We start from the raw sequence: 16,583 nt of genomic DNA, 5'->3' as shown, positions 1-16,583 counted from the left end.
CAAGGGGCACCACCAGTAGGTACAACAACAGAAGCAGGGGACAGCCACCACCTCTGGAGCCTCATTTCAGCCGCACAAGAACCTCCTCAGATCATTTTGGGCCTCTCCATGACACCTCTGTGTGCACTCACAGTCTGCCATGGCTGGCTGACCACAGGTGGCTGCCTATTGTCCCACCCAGCTGCTCTCCGTGCCTTCCCCAGCAGGATGGGGGAGAAAACAGGAGGAAAAAAGCTGGTGGGTAGAGATAGGGATGGGAGATTCCCTAGGATGCCTGGCCTTGAGGATGGGGGGCTAAGGATGCGATTTCTCCTTAGCCACATGGATTTGGGGATGGGGGACACAGTCTGTGTGAGCCACCTTTGGCAGTACCAGAGCACTCCACACCCCCAGGTCACCTGGCCAAGGAGAACAGATGCCCAAATTTCATCCAGCTGGGAAGGGAAGGGCAGCTCCAGCAGACCAGAGGGCAAAAGCAGCGGCACAGTTTGGAGAGCAGAGTGAGCCGGGCAATTCCCGATCAACTGGTGTGACATCAATCACAGCAGAAATAATGGAAAAATCCAATATGAGATTCCATTAATAAAGAATTAAACTATAGGAACATAATTAATGCCAGACGTGATTTTGTGGAAAATAGAGCTTGTCAAACAAACCTGATTTTACTCTTTGATGAGATTTCAACCTTGGCAGATAAAGAAGAAATAATAGAATTCTGTTAGGCATTTGGCTTTGCCCTGTGTGACTTTGTGATTAAAAATTTAGTGCCCTACAACATCGATGAAGCACATTTTGAGTGAGGACCCAGCTGGCCTGGCAGGTCCCAAGGCCACCAACCTCACTAGGGACATAACAGTGTGATGTAAAACTGCTGTTGGTACAAACTCGGGTGACAGCATGGCAAATAACAGGGAGGACCCAGCAGCCAGGTGAAGCCCTCGGAAATTTGGGCTCGTTTGGTAAAAAATTATTTTTACAACCCTGCTCCAAGCGTCCTCAAAAGGCTGGAGGGCCACAGCTGCAGAGGAGAACATCCCAAAGCCAGCCCTTCTGGCGGGACTGGGGATCCAAGCATGCAAGGAGCTATTCCACGCCCCGCCTGGAGAGCCACAGTGCTTTTGCAGAAGTCAGGAGTGGCTTTTAGGCTAAAAAGCTGGTTCTGCCAAGGCTGCAAATCTACAAGCTGCTTGCCTGGCTGCATTGTCTTCAGGACTGGACGCAAGAGGAAGCCATAAAATTTCAAGAGCTAGCAAAAATGCTTTTCCCTTAAAAAAAGGCTTTAATAGCTTGAACTGCCTCATCTATGACTAAGAAGAGTGAGATGACTCAGGCCATCTCGAGCACATCCATGGAGAGGACAAAATGTGATACTAAGCAATGAGTACGAAAGCACAGCAGGACTCAGTGCCCAAACCGGACAAATTCCTATTTGGAGGAGGAATAGCAGATGTTTTAAAAAGAGCAGCTAGAATTAACCACTGGGAAAAACATTCCTTCCACCAACAGGTGCAAGTGAGTGATGGGTCACAACCAAAGACACTTTGGATAAAAACAAAAACAAGTGGTTTTATCCCAACCTGCGATCAGAGTGGTCATCTGCAATGTTCTCACCTCTTCAGTGCAGCCAACCCCATAGATACAAAGATCCTAAACTTTCTCAACCCTTGTAGCCCTGATATAAAACAAGGCAGCAGCTTGATTTTATGCTGGAGGATGTTCAAAGCCATCCTTAGCAAAGGTTTCTTTGCCCCAAGGAAAAAAGAAGACACTCAGTCTCCATGGCAGTGAAAGCCAGTAACCAGGGCAAAATAAATCCAGATCGTGCCTCTTTATTCTGCCCAGTCTAACAGGAGAACAGACTTCCACCCTTTACATCCCATTCAAAAAACCCAGATCAACAGGCCACCTGCATTTCCCTCCAGGATGGCAAATATTTCAAACTCCAAAAGGTCTTGGTTGCATCTTTGGAAGGGAAAGGATCTTAAAATTCCTGCTGAATAGGAAAACCATGTGCCACGCAGTTTTAATCATATTTGTGGTTTGCATGTTGCAAACCCAGTCGTACCAATAAATAAATAAATAAATCAACAAGCAAACATTTAACTCTTCTCTCTTTGCACTGCAACTGCCTCCAACGGTCAGGGAATTCAGCTCCTAAATTCAGGACAACCTGGACAAGGAGGCAAGGCATTTCTGGGCAGAGCACATCATCACACCATTTCTTGCTCCTGCCAGTCTCTGGAGTCAGATCCTTGGGAAACAAGGATCCTCGGGGCTTGACCACCCTCTGCTCTGAAAAGAGTGAAACCAAGGACAGATTCCTCAACTTCTCTGTGCTTTTGTTAGTCAAGAAACTTCATTAGAATGTAGATAGGGACAGCTCAGAACCAGTATGAGCTGTGCTATAGCAGAGGAAAATTCCATCTTAAATAGACCCTCCCAAATGAGGCACCAAAACCTAAGAGCTCTTTCACCCTTTGCCTTACCTCCCCATCAGGCAGTAATCACCATGCTACCTTCAGAGCACCAGAAAAAAAGAAGTACCACAAATATATAAAATACAGATCAAAAATAACAAATTAACTAGAAAATAATAAGAAACACAGCCCTGAAATGAGAAATGAGCCTTCACAATTGTTTTGCCCCAAGATTTTTCCAAGTTTTACCCCAAGGGAATGCTAAGTTTAGGAGTACGGTATTAAACCTTCACCACTTTCACCACCACAGCAAAAGTTTGTACAAGTTACCTTCCACCAATTTCTTCAGCACCAATTTATTGTATTTATTGACTTTATCCCACTTTCTTCCACCCCTCATCAGGGAGCAGAGGGTCCTGCCTGCACAGGGCACACAGAGCCAAAGCTGCAGCACATCTGCCAGAAGCCCCTCTCAGGGCTCTCACAAAAAAAAGCACCTTCCCATCTGTCCCCGGGGTCGTGCTGGAGATGCTGCTCAAGCCTCCTTGAGCCCAGGCACCAACCTGGTTCCAGCAAGGGTTGAGGAAACAGGGACAAATTATCTTTCTCGAGTACAAAGTTATAGGCTCCATTTGTTTCCTCTCAGGAATCAGACAGGGCAGTTAAGTGTCTTGATTCCACCAGATAATCAGAATTTATCTTGTCTCCTTTTCCCTCCTTTTTCTCAATCACAGCTACTTCTCCCTCTTTCTCACACATACACAGATTTTCTTCTTTCTCCAAGTCTTGAACTTTGATTGACCTCGGGAGCTTTTTTTTTTTTTGCTGTTGTTTTCTTCCTGATTGAATTTTATTATATTTTTTTAGGTTTGGCTGTTTTATGGGGGCTACTTTTGCATCCCACTGAGGAGCCCTTGTCACAGCACCTTGCTCGCAGCTGGAAACCTCTGTATTTTTCTTTGCCCTTCCACTTTGCCAAAGAGGAAAGGGGGAAAAGGGGTCGCACCCCACTGATCCATGTCCATTGGTTTTGCTTTCAACAGGAGGATGGGAAGGGAGAAGAAACAAACTCTCTGGAACTATTCTAGAGCTCCTGGAAGGTTTTGGAAGTGCAGAGCCCCAGGGACAGGGAAAGAGCTGGTGGATGAAGAAGCTGTCTGAGCAGGATGCTGACCCAGACCAGCAGGAATGGGCTGGGGTGGGATAGAGGGCACTGGGATCCAACAGAAGGGGCAGGTTTCTAATTAATTGCTTAATAAGCTTCTCTCTTAAAAGGTCTGATTCATACCCAAGTGGAGTTAATAGGAATGTCTGCAATGGCTTTTGGCCTCAAGACTTCAGGCATCAGCTACACTTTAATATAAAAAGTATTTTAATCCTGATTTTAACAACCACTGCCAGTCTCCCCCCTCCTGAGCTCTGGCTCGTATGTGTGAGCACAGTCACTGCATTTTGGCTCCTCCATCAAGGTCACAAACTGGCACAGGGAGCCCTCAGCTATTCTTCAACTCCTTAAACCAGCAGAAAGTTAGTTAAAAATCATTTTAGTAACCCCACCCTGACACAAAGGCCATCACCACACCTTACTTCCAAAAGTAGCTGCCACCACATTTCCTTGGCTCCCCTTCTTCCCTGTGAGGGAGATGGGACAAACAAGTCCCACCCCTTCTCCCAGCAGCCCTGCTTCCCTGCCTCAGCCACCCCAACACCAGCATCTCCCGTTAGCCCAGTTAATCTCAGCAGCCTGGCCTCTGATGTGCTCAGAGGCAGCATTTGATGGATTTGATCTTGAAATTCCAAACCTGTTTTTCTCATTTGTCACCTGCTCCCTTTCTTTTTCTTTGCCTCTATTTCATTTTCTCTTTCACCTTTCAGGAAAAAAAAAAACAACAAAAAACCAGAGGAATAGAAAGCCCTTCTGTAGATGTTTTCCCAAAGATTTTGAAAAGCAGGAGGACACAGGAAGTGGGAGCTGTTCCCATGCTGGGAATGAGGCTTCATTAATTTCCTGGAGGGGACAAAGCCAGAGCTGGGGACAGTGTGCCCAGAAGACCTGATGTGGAAGGGACAATTCCAGCACATGAGGGCTCAGGAAATCTCTTGCCGGCACCAGGGTCTCTCCACCTCCATTCCTGCATTCCCTGGGTGAACCACATTAGCAAAACTCCTGCCACACAAACCATGCTGAGTGTAAACCCTTGCCAACACCACCCAGCTATGCTCAGGGGCACCCAAACGCACATCACAGATCCCCAGGCGAGCCACTCATCCCAAAGCAGGTGTCTGGTAGCTCATTCCATAAGCACAGCCTCAACAGATACTCTCTGACCTCCTTCTTAGAATGGGTGCAACCACTTGAGCCAAAACTTTCCAGAAGGACTCAGCCAGGAAAGTTTCCATTCCTAAAATTCAAGCCAAGCTCAATGTTACACATTCCTCTTTCCAGGTGCTGATGGGAAGCATCAGCTCCTCTACCACGGCTGCCTCCACTCCAATCACTGCACCACGAGCCAAAAAGGGCAGGGAGACACCAGCACCTTTTTAAAAGGCTCTCATAATAAATAACCGAGAAAAGAACCATTTCTGCCATCAGAAAAAGAGGGGTTTTTCACCAATGGTGTGAGGAAAAAGCCTTGGACCAGCTGGTCCAGAAACCACAAGCTGCTGTCATGTGTGGTAGGGAAAGGAGCCAAACACAGAGGTGACAGGAAAGAGGGAAAACAAATCTGTGCAGTCAAAATAATTTCTGATGGAGTTTGTCAAGCTGGGAAGTGAAAGGCACAGCAGAAGAGTTTTTCCTGGTTCCTCAGATGCTCCAAGACAGAGCCTGTAATTTCTCTGCTGCATTTAGTTATTTAAGTGGGGAGTCAGTGTGGAGGCAGAATCTGTAAGCAGAGCTGACAGCCAGTGGTAAACTTCAGAGAGAGGCACTGCCTGCCTTCCACCCCCAAGCTCTCACAGAGGTGTGTAAAAGGGTGTTTAAAGCTGTTTAAGAGAGAGCAGCAGCAAAGAAGAGCCAAGCATTCACATTTACAGAGGGCTTCTTTGGTTTGCTCAGAACTGAGCACTTTGGTTAACTTTATAACACAAATAAGAAGAGGAAAAATACAAAAATATCAATGGCATGTTGAAATTTCTTAACACTATCATTAAAATAAACAGAATTCCCGAGGCTCTCCCAGCAGATGCTGTGTGTGCAGTCCCTGGCTGCTGGAATACACCCAGGCAGAGAAGTGGCACCCTCCCAGCTGAAGTCAACATCTACCCTGACACGACAGAGTAATCGCCCTCCATCAGCCTTCAAACAGGTCTTACAGCAGCACAGGTATCACACAAGCTCTCCAAACCCACTTTAAACGCATGGCTTCGTGCTGGTGCTGTGTCTCTGCAGTGCCTGGAAAGGCTGAGGGAGATGGGGCTATTCAATTTGAAGACAAGAATCTGAAGAAGAGAACCTTCAAGAACCTTCCAATGCCTGAATAGGCTCCAAGAGATCTGGAGAGGGACTTTGGACAAGGGATGGAGTGACAGGACAAGGGGGAATGGCTTCACACAGACAGAGGGTGATTTAGATTGGATATTAGGAAGTTCTTCCCTGTGAGGGTGATGAGGCCCTGGCACAGGCTCCCCAGAGAAGCTGTGGCTGTCCCTGAATCCCTGGAAGTGTCCAAGGCCAGGTTGGACGGGGCTGGGAGCAACCTGGTTTACTGGAAGGTGTCCCTGCCTGTGGCAGGGGCCAGAACTGGGTGATCTTTAAAGTCTCTTCCAACCCAAACCACTTCAGGATTCTATGGATGGAGATGACATCCCTTGCTCACTCACTGGCACCTCTCTGGGGTGGAGACAGGGGTTTATTAACCAAAACTCTCCAACCAGGCTGGGGTATTGCTGCCAAAATCACTGATACACCTTAGTATTGCTGTGGTATATCCAAACCTGCCTGGAAAAAAGGGAATTAAAAAAATGCTTGTCCCTGGGCAATCCCCTGAGCAGCAGCATTCCAGGTCCTTTCTCCCTGCCTGCTCCGGCTGGGATCCAGCAATTCTTGCCTTCCCCGTCACTACAGAACCCACCGGCCTTCCCTGGGACAAGGGAGAACATGAAGAATTTTCAGAAACTGCTTTTGTTTCCTTTGGTCTGGGAAAGAATAGACTGCTTCAGTATAAAAAAAAGGAAGAAAATAAAATCGCATCAAATAAAACACCAGAACACCCAGGAGATAAAATAAGAAAAGAAACGTGTAAAAAGAGGAGTTTGGGTCTGTTAAGATACTTCCGGTGAAAAAAGTGTTCCAGCACTTAAAAAAACCCCTTAAAAATAATTTCCTCTCCAAACTGCCTGGGAGCCTCATAATTACCAGCAATGATCACAGACCCATTCATTTGATCCTAAAATTAATACATCATGTTTGGAATGATATAGCATTAATTTATCACAAGATTTATGAAACTTGTACTTTTTTTCTAATGAGTTTTATGCAAATTCTGCTCCATCCATTGTTTGCACCCTTAAAAAAAAAAAAAAATTCCCTCACAGAAGCTGCTCTGTCAAAAAGCCTCATTCACTTGTATTGATATCTGTCCTTCTCTCCTCATCCCCACAACAGGAGGGGGAAGGAGAGGAGCTGGCTCCAGCCTGGATGTGGTCCTGTTCCCAAGGCACAAGCCATGAGCTCTGCACGTGAACCAACCATTCAAGGCACTTGGTTTTAAACTAACTTTAAAAGAAATTAACTGGTGGTTCACTCACACCTTTGTCTGAGAAGGGTCAGAGAACAAAAAGAGCAGCAGGGAACTGGGAAATTGAAGTATTTAGACTTCCCAGAGTGGAAAGTCCATGTTTGGTAAACTTGGAGAATAAATACAAAAGGTGGGAGGGAGGAAAGCATTAGCACTGAGCATCATGGAGTCATAAAGGGGGGAATCCCACAAGATTCATTTAATATTTTATGGCAGAGCTGTAAATGCACAAGATGCCCCATCACCTCAGTAAAGCAGTCAATGTAGTGCCTTACAAATCCTGAATTTTCCCAAAGATCAGGGCAATTCTTAGGAGCACTGGGAAGATGGTACAAAACAGGCAGGACCATTTCCAAATCAAGCACAGCAGGAATATTTATTTCATTCTTGAGCACTGCCAACTGGAAATCAGACTGTGATCTTCATCAATACCCACACACCTCCCAGGAGGCCGGGGAACGGGAATTCTGGATAAAACCTAAATATCAGGTGCAGCCTTACTCCTCGGAGCTGCTTCCAGTGACTACTGACAGCTATTCGTAGAGGGGTGGGAGAAGGCAGAATGAACTGGAAAAGCAAAGAAAAACATAAATCTGGGGTCAGCAGAAATATGCCAGCATTGCCTGGGGGCTTTTAAAACTGGCCTGGAAAAGCTGTTAGCAAACCAACTCTGGCATAGCCCCAGCAGCACTGGCTGGAGGAGACCCAAACCCCAATTTTGGCAGCTCTGGGAGAGGAGAGTGCTCCCCACCTCTGAAGGCGAAATCCATTCCCTCTGCATGGCCAAAGACTTCCATGAGCACTGCTCCACATCCATGCCTGTCTCCAAACAACCCGAACACTTGGTACACCCTCCCCACTGACTCCTCAAGGAAAGCCTGGCTAATGCAGCCTTGATTAACATATCTGACACAAAGTTTAAACCCTAAATCCATAGAATATCCTTTTCTAATTAACTTTTGAAATCAGAAACAGCCCAGAAAGAACAAGGAGTATTTCCTGTGTTCCTTCCTGCCTTCTACCCAGCTCCCTCCAAAATGTTCATTTTTAAACTAGCTCTTAGATCAAAGGAAGCCCTGTCACAGGTCCCAGTGTAGAGGGAAACAACATCCAGCCTCCCTGGCAAGTTAGAGCCAAACGTGGGAGAAGGATTTGTACCACAGAAAACACAGCAATCCTACAAGTTTCATGAAAATACTGGCTACGTTAAGGAAAATTCAGAGCTCCTCCTTAGGGATATGCAACACTTTTTTTTTTTTAAAGGCATGGTTGACAGCTGTCCCATCCACATGGAATTATTATAGAATAGAAAGACCTTGTTCCATCTCCCTGCCATGGGCAGGGACACCTTCCACTATCCCAGGCTGCTCCAAGCCCCATCCAACCTGGCCATGGACACTTCCAGGAATCCAGGGGCAGCCACAGCTTCTCTGGGCACCCTGTGCCAGGGCCTGCCCACCTTCTCAGAGAAAATTATCATAGTATCATATAAACTGAGCCACAGTGTGCCACCAAGGCAGACAAGATGCTGCCATCCCTCCCATAAAAGGGGGCCCAGAGAAGGTGGAAGCCAAAGTGTTACAGTGTCCAGAGACTACCAACCAGCTCTGCTGATGGAAACCAAATCCTGGCTCCAGGGATTAATTTCTACTTAGTGGATGCAATAAACCAAGAGGAGTTCCACTGAGATCCTTGAGATGGGGGTGAGCTCTCCTTAGCTTGGGAAAACAGGGGTACACACCCACTGCCATCTCTCCCCTCAGTACAGAAAGCAGGAGGGCAGAGACCAGAAGATGCAGCTGACCCACAGCCCTTGAGTTCAGTGCTTCTCTTTGGCCTTATCTCACTTTCTAGAAAAGCACCAGGGCAAACAGGAGAAGAACAGAACCCCAGAAATCTATTTAATGAGGTGCTTTGCTACTTGGTGTAAATAAATTATTTATGGGTAAGGTGACACATGCAGTATTTTGCATTTTAGCCAGGCTAGGTAACATAGCTTCGTGTTAATTAGAAAAGAGAAGCTGTTCTGCAATTAATATGAAGTCAGAGATAAAGCTCATTAGGTTGCAATGCCCATGGAGCAGGTCTCCCAGGACTGCAGGACACCTGTGGGGTGAAGACACCCCCAGAACTGTAAGGCAGGGACATTAGCAATGCTAATGGAGAAGTCATGGGATGCTCTGAGTTTCTAGGGACTTTTAAAGGCCTTCTAGTCCAAACCTCCTGCCATGGGCAGGGACATCTTCAGCTAGACCAGGTTGCTCAGACCCTTGTCCAACCTGACCTAGGAATAAAGCACTGAAACAAGATGCCCTGGCCCTGCTAAAAGTCCCCCTGCTGAACTGCTTCCTCCACCAGCAGCCCTGTCAAGCTGAGGAGCTGATCAATATGAATGGGTGAAAGAGGGGAAAAAAAGCCAACAACAAAACAAACCCGTCAGCAAATTACACTTGCACAAGTGAAGGGATTCATTCATGTCTTGTTTGAAATTCATCTGTGCCTCACAAAAGCTGAAACATCCCCGAGGCTCTCAGTCTCATAGGGAATACAAACCCTTTCGTGCTACAGCTTTTGCCTGTGGCCCAGCTGCTCTGCTCTCTGAATGGTTCAGGGGAACAAAAATATAGCCTCAGCCCAAATATCAGAGGGTGCTTTGCTCCAAAACAGGATTTGGTACAGGCATCCAAGTCCTAAAGCCACAGGAAATGGTACCAGCGGTCAGGTTTTTGCCTGCAGATCTCAGATCCATGAGTGAACTGGCCTTGGACTGTCACCATAACTCTCTGAGGTTTCAAAACATGTGCTGGGTGATGAATTCTGCCTCGTTATAATGAAGATGCAGTGAATCCCTTCCTGATTTATCTCTCTGGAGTTGAGTTAGCACCTCCTGATCTCCAAGATACAGCTGCAGTAAAAGCAGGACTTGAACAAGAGAGCAGAAATTAGAAACCCAAGGCAGACAGTTTTGGAAAGGTTACATTTCCTGCTTCTCTTCCTCCTTGCATCATAGAGTTGTGGTAGGGTTTGGGTTAGAAGGGACTTTAAAGACCACTTCATTCCAACCTCCCTGACATGGGCAAGGACACCTTCCACTATCTCAAGTTGCTCCAAGCCCCGTCCAACTTGGCCTTGGACACTTCCAGGGATCCAGGGGCATCTACAATGAGAGCAAACAAAACTTTTAAGAGAAACAACCAGGGACTTGGAAGTCTCTCCTCAAAGGTGACAGCCTGAGAAACACACGCAGCCCATCAACCCAACTCCTCCAGGCACAACCCAGCTCCTCAGGGCTGGCAACGACTGTCACAACTCGGACGGAGCATTTCCTCCCCTGCCTCCCTCTTTGTCCCTCTGAAATGTCAAAGAGAAGGTGGGGGGAGACTTGGCAGGTGGTGCCTGGATATGTGAGGCAGGAGCTTATCTGCGTCCCCACCACGGCACTGCAGTAAATTGCTTGTTGATAAATGAGGCTATTTAGGAGCCAGTGGTGCCAGCGCTGAGGTTATTAATGATGCTGACGTGGAGAGACATTTAAGAGTGGCCCCACGTCCCATTGTCCCCTCGCCTATGAGTAATGGGGCACTTCTGCCACAGGGCTTCACAACCAGCTTGGGCTGTTTAGCAACAGAACCAAAACAAGGCCTAGGGAAACGGATGGAGAGCGCTGGACTGATGACTCCAGTGTGCTGATAAAGCCAAGCTCCTCAGAGAGAAGTTGGGCAAAACTCCAGTCTTTAGATGGAATTAAACCGAACCTGGTGACCAAGGCTCTTCCACTCATCCCTGTGTGCTCTCACCAGCCACACACAGCACCTTGTTCTCTCAATCTATGGTCCTGTGCAGCAAGCCCACCCCAAAACCAGGGAAAAGCCAAACCACAGCAGCCTCAACTGGAAGCAGCAGCGGTCCAGCTGTACTTGGCAACACATGGCATACCCTGGAGCACTGCGAGGGTGATATTTCCTGAAGCCTGGGAGGCTTTCACAGGGCCATTGCCTCACTTTGGACATCACAGATGTCTAAACATGGCCAAGAGGACAATGAGTGAGAAATAAAGAGGCTGTTTATTGCAAGAGGAAACCTTGGAACAGGGCTTCACAGTGGCTGCTGGGAGAGCGAGGCAGAGCGTGCAAGCACACAGCTGTAAACTTGTCTCTGAGTTAATATACCCACGAGTGTTTTTCTTTTCCTATGAAAGCATACTCTTCTGCAAACAAACATCTGGAGAGCTCTGTTACAGCTGGACCATTATCCCCAGTGACTGGAGCATTCAATTAATTTAGCCTTTCTCATTTGCGAGTTATCTGCAAATAGACTCGGGTTTGCAGGAATTTATTTGTTATTTGAATATATTCAGTGAATGGTTTATTAAAAGCATATTTCAGGCAAAGGATTTCTCACTAATTGCTCCTACAACTGTCGCTCTGAGTGTTGGCAACTGGCAGCTCACCCCACATAAATGGTCACTGTGGTCAGGTGGGAATGCCTTTGCATGTTGACGGAATGTAATCTACCTCTGGCAAGGGTTTGTGGAAGCACCTGCACAAAAACATATCCTCACACAAAGGCATAGCATCCAGCCTGCCTCAATTTCCTGCAAAAGCACAGAAGAACTTCTCCTGAAGCTATCACAAAAAGAACAACAGCAGGGTTGAACACCAGAATTGATTGACTTTAGGCAAAAAGACACCAAAAGCATCTCTCAGTCACTTCCACAGCACCTTGCAAGAATCCACGGGGCTCCTGATTCAGGATCCCCCCTGCCCAGGTGCCCTTTGTCTCAGAACTCAGGAAACACTTGCTGCAGGAGATTCATCACAGCTGCAAGAGAGAACAGGGTGAGAAGGGAAGCAGTGAAGGGCTATTTCCAAGACTGATGTAATCCCTTCGGCATGCAATGAGCCCAGGCTCCCCCTTGACAGTGTACTACAAACTGTAGCTTATACAGTACCTGTGACATGTCTGAAACCACAAATCCTCCTGCAGGAGCAGTTCTAGTCTTCTACTAGACAGGACAAGGGGAAATGACTTTAAACTGCCAGAGGGCATGAGATATTGGGAAGAAGCTCTTCCCAGGAGGGTGGGGAGGCCCTGGCACAGGGTGCCCAGAGCAGCTCTGGCTGCCCCTGGATCCCTGGGAAGTGTCCAAGGCCAGGCTAGATGGGGCTGGGAGCAGCCTGGGATAGTGGAAGGTGTCCCTGCCCACGGCAAGGGGTTGGAATGAGATGGTCTAACCCAAACCATTCCAGGATTCTATGATTCTCCTGGTCAAGGTGACCCGTGAGAGCCTGGCTTCTCTTTCTGCAGGCTGGGTCAGAGCTGCAAGGGGTGGCTGAGCCTACACACCCCTCACCCAGTGTCCAGATCAGCCGGCGCACAAAAGAACCTCCCTCAGTCACATGTAAAACCAAATAACATTTTCAAATCCAAACTGAACGCAAAACTTCATGCTAAATCCCAGCTGCTGGATTGTTTGAAAGCAAAAAGAAAGCAATCACTGAGGTTTCACAGACTGTTCTAAAAGTGGAAATTTATGAAAAGTGATCCAATAAGTCAGTTTTAGGCTTTTTTCTTTCAATTGCTCAGAGTGAACACTTTCAAAGCTTCTCTTTCCCCTGAAGCCCTGATTGAGGGAGAAATGGGGATTGACCACCAAATTCAGCATCTCCCTGCTACCTGTACACATCAGAGACTCCTGTGACCCAACAGCTGTCCCATACATTCATTTTTCCAGCCTCTTGGGACCAGCAGCCTCCAGCTTCCATGCAAACCCAGCCTCTCCAGAGCACATTTGCAAGAGCTGAACCCTTCCTGTGCTATTTGACCATTTATTGGACAAAGAAAACCCACCCTACTCTTTCCACTGATTTCCAGACTGAATCCATATCAGCCACTTGGCCCATTGGCTCTGCTGAAGGACCTTATGGGTCTCCATAAGTGAGTCTTGGTGCATCACAGCAGAGAGATGAGCAATCCCACAGCCCTGGGGACACTGTCCCAGAGGCTGGCAATCCCCACAGCATGAGACACATCTAACAACCTCAAAGAAAACTCCCAAATGAACTCAATCCACCAATCCAACCACACCACAGGCACTCCCTTGCAGTGTTGCTTTGTGAGCAGTGAGCTGCCATCAGCAAGAAATGCACCTCTTTTCCCCCTTCCCATTAAAAGAGAGCCATTCTTTTTTGGTTGTCCTTTATTCTAGCCCTTGTCCTTGGCAGGATGCAGACACCCTGGCCTAGGTAACTCCCATAAATTCCTCAAATTTGAGCTGAGATTATATCTGTGGTTATTAAAGAGTGATAATAAACCTTATCAATCAAGAATGAATGCAAAAGGAATAAGGGAAGGATTTTCCTAGAACTGAAAGTGCAAGAAATTCGTAACTAACTTAATACCTGTACCAATAAGAGATGCTCATGATGAATCTACTTTAAAATCAGTTTGACTCTTTCCATAAGAAAAAAAGAGAAGAAAAGAGAGACCCTGGGGTCTCAGCCCTGGCCCTGCATCTCTTCATCCCAGATAATTCTCATGCAAAACTCCTGCTTCTCTTTCAACTCCACCTCTTGCCCACAACATAATCCCAGGCTCCTCAGGTTTTGGGATGCCTGTGTGTGCCCTCAGATGAGGATGTTGTCCCATCTGTCCCTCGTGTCCCCTCACAGATATGTCCACAGGCTCCCTGCAGCCTCCCTTCTGCCGTGCCTCCCAAATGACTGATGAGCCTGCACGTTGTTTTTGAGCAGCTCACGTGCCAGGCAGGATGACAGACCTTGGGAACCTGGGCATTAATCTGGAGATTTATAGTCAAATCTGTCATGCTTGGGGAAGCTTTTTCCCCCCAAGAACTCTGCCTGAAGGTCGCTTTCCCTGGGCAATAAGCTCCAAGAAACTTTCTCAGCCACCTTGGCCCCCCGCAAAGGGAGAGCAGGGGAGGGGGACAGCCACCAGGTAACATGCCCAGCCTCAGGGCACAGATTTCTTCCATATATTATATATATTATCTATGTTTATATATTCTCCTCTCCCCACTGAGGCTGATGACATTCACAGGAGGAGCTGGTGAAGAACAAGAAGTCCAGATTTTAAGGGTGCAGTGAGTCTTGGAGCAGGCAGAGGGAAAACACCTTCTAGGAGCTGCTGTGGGCTGGGTGGCATTTTCAGGCCAACAGCTAAAAAAAAAAGGCAAATAAACCTGCCCAAGTCAGGATTAGCTGGGCAGCTGGATAACAAAACTGGAGGCAAAGCCCACTGTGCACATGGATGAGAGCCAGGACCACCAGCAGTTCCAACCTGAAGCTCCCGGGACACCCCAAAAGGATGCTCTGGCTGAGACAGTTTCCAAGAGAGGCTCTTCTCTGCACATCACTTTCCTGTGGGAGTTTCCCAGGACATGCCTAAAAGCCAAACCCCTTTCTCAAGGCCCCAGACACCCCAAACAGGAGGGTGTCTGTTACGTAAGATGCCTTGGACAAGGCAGGAGCTCTTGTGTTCTCCTACAACGTGTCAGGATGGGCTGGTGGTGCATGTGCTGCTTGCGGCTTTGCCGGCAGAACAGATCAATTCCGACAAGGAAGACTCCTGAGGTTTATAGTCAGGGCAGTGTGAATAAAACCAATGAATCACCTATTCAGTCAATTTAGCTATCCCTAACAATGAGCTATCTGACAGCAGACCACAAATTTCTCTAGTGTATTCTCATTTAAAGCAATAATCCCTGTGGATAATTCTTAGACTCTGGCTTGTTTAGAAAGCACAGATTATAAAGATGTTTCAGAGGAATACAATGTTCACCCTTTCTTCCCTTGTCTGAGCCATCAGATCAAGTTTACAAGCCAAACAGGGATAATTCCAAATCAGAAATTCGCTTTCTGTTAGCACTGCTGGCAACATCCGTGGAATGTTCTTGCCTGCGACCTGTGTGGGAAGCTGACCCACACAGCACCTAAGATATCTTCTTACAAAAATTCACTCCCCACAAATGTTTGCAACACTTGTCCAGCTTGTCACAGAATCAAAGACAAGAGAAAGACTCCCTAGAGCAAGTCACAAGACTATGGACGGTGACAGACTCACTGCTTCACTGTTTGATGCTTTCCAGGCTGGCTCGTGAGGATAAAAGGTATGGAAGGGAACAGGGATAAAACACACAATAAAGGCTTTTGAAATTAAAGAGTTTCAAGAGCAAACACTCCACTACACCTTTCCCTTCAGGACAATAGGCATCCTTTTCTTTCCCAAAGATTCCCCTTGCACATCCTTCCAAGCTCTTTTTCCACCTGCTGCACAGTACATCTCCCCATCCAGCTCCTTCCCTGCCTTCCCAAAGCATTCCTGTGCTCCAAGGAAGGCAGCAGAGGGCCACACACACATTCCCACATCCCTGCAGACAGAAGCCACCCAGGTGACAAACACATGTTGGGCTGGGAAGAAAGGGGGAGCAGAGAGGAGGCAGATTTGCAGGCTCTGATCCCAGGCACTTGACCCCCTCCTCTCCCGCGTTATGGATGAGGTAAATTAGCTGTGACACCCATTAGCTGCAGCTCCTAATTAGTGAAAATTAATATTGGTTTTGATAGAAGTGTGGGCTGAAGCTCTCCCATGCAAAGGCATTATTGACCTTGTTATCCTGTTTAATATCAAGTCGCATCATAGAAACTACTTTTTGTGGAGTCAACAGACTGCAGCCACCTCCCCCCCAGCTCCCTTTCCCTTCCCTATCAGCTCCAAGGGACAGATCCAGCCCCTGTCAGAGCACCCTCAGCCCCATGGGTACCTACACCCATCCCTGGCAGCACCCCAAGACTCCCCATCCCTGGATGCACCCCAGAATCCCAAGCCCCATCTGACTGATGCCCCCCATCCCCCCCCATCCCATTCCAACACCCATTGTCCCAAGAAACTCCAGACTCACCAGAGGAATTGCTTGCCACCACCTCTACTCACAGTTCAAAAGGAAAAATAAAGGGGAATAGCTGCAATGCAATGGCAGAGACCATTTAATACGGAACAAAATAGGAGCAGCATTCCTTAACCTCTGGGATCCCCGCCCTTGGAACCTGGGAATCCCACGGTGGCAAAGTAACAGACACCAGTAAAAACAAAAGGAAAACATTTGCTACCAAAGTTATGCCTAAAAACGCCACCACAGTGCATTATTCACACGTTAATAACAATAAAGATGTCAGAATGTCAGATTAGAAGTTAATCTCACTCAGAGCACAATTAAGGATGCCATTATCCAACCACCTGGGGCCACTTGCACAAGGCAGGGGGTTTCATGGAAAACAGGGATGAGCCCATGCCTGGCGGAGCAGCTGGCCCAGCCCCACCTTGTCACTCCCCTCCAGCCAGGGCAGCATCTGACGCTGCATCTTGTTCAAAAGAGGCTGAGTGCTGATCCATGACAGAGAAACTGCTT

General features: G+C 47.4%; 1 protein-coding gene across 2 annotated transcripts in view; it reads right to left on the bottom strand.

The window, feature by feature from the left end:
- CDH23 (cadherin related 23) overlaps positions 1-16,583 on the bottom strand; it is a 185,212-nt gene that overhangs the window by 142,597 nt on the left and 26,032 nt on the right. The gene's annotated exons all lie outside the window — the stretch shown is intronic.

Source organism: Aphelocoma coerulescens, chromosome 6 (genome assembly GCF_041296385.1).
Source record: "Aphelocoma coerulescens isolate FSJ_1873_10779 chromosome 6, UR_Acoe_1.0, whole genome shotgun sequence".
Classification (NCBI taxonomy): Eukaryota; Metazoa; Chordata; class Aves; order Passeriformes; family Corvidae; genus Aphelocoma; species Aphelocoma coerulescens.
Note: the sequence above shows the minus strand (reverse complement) of the source record. Positions and strands in the feature narration are given on the sequence as shown.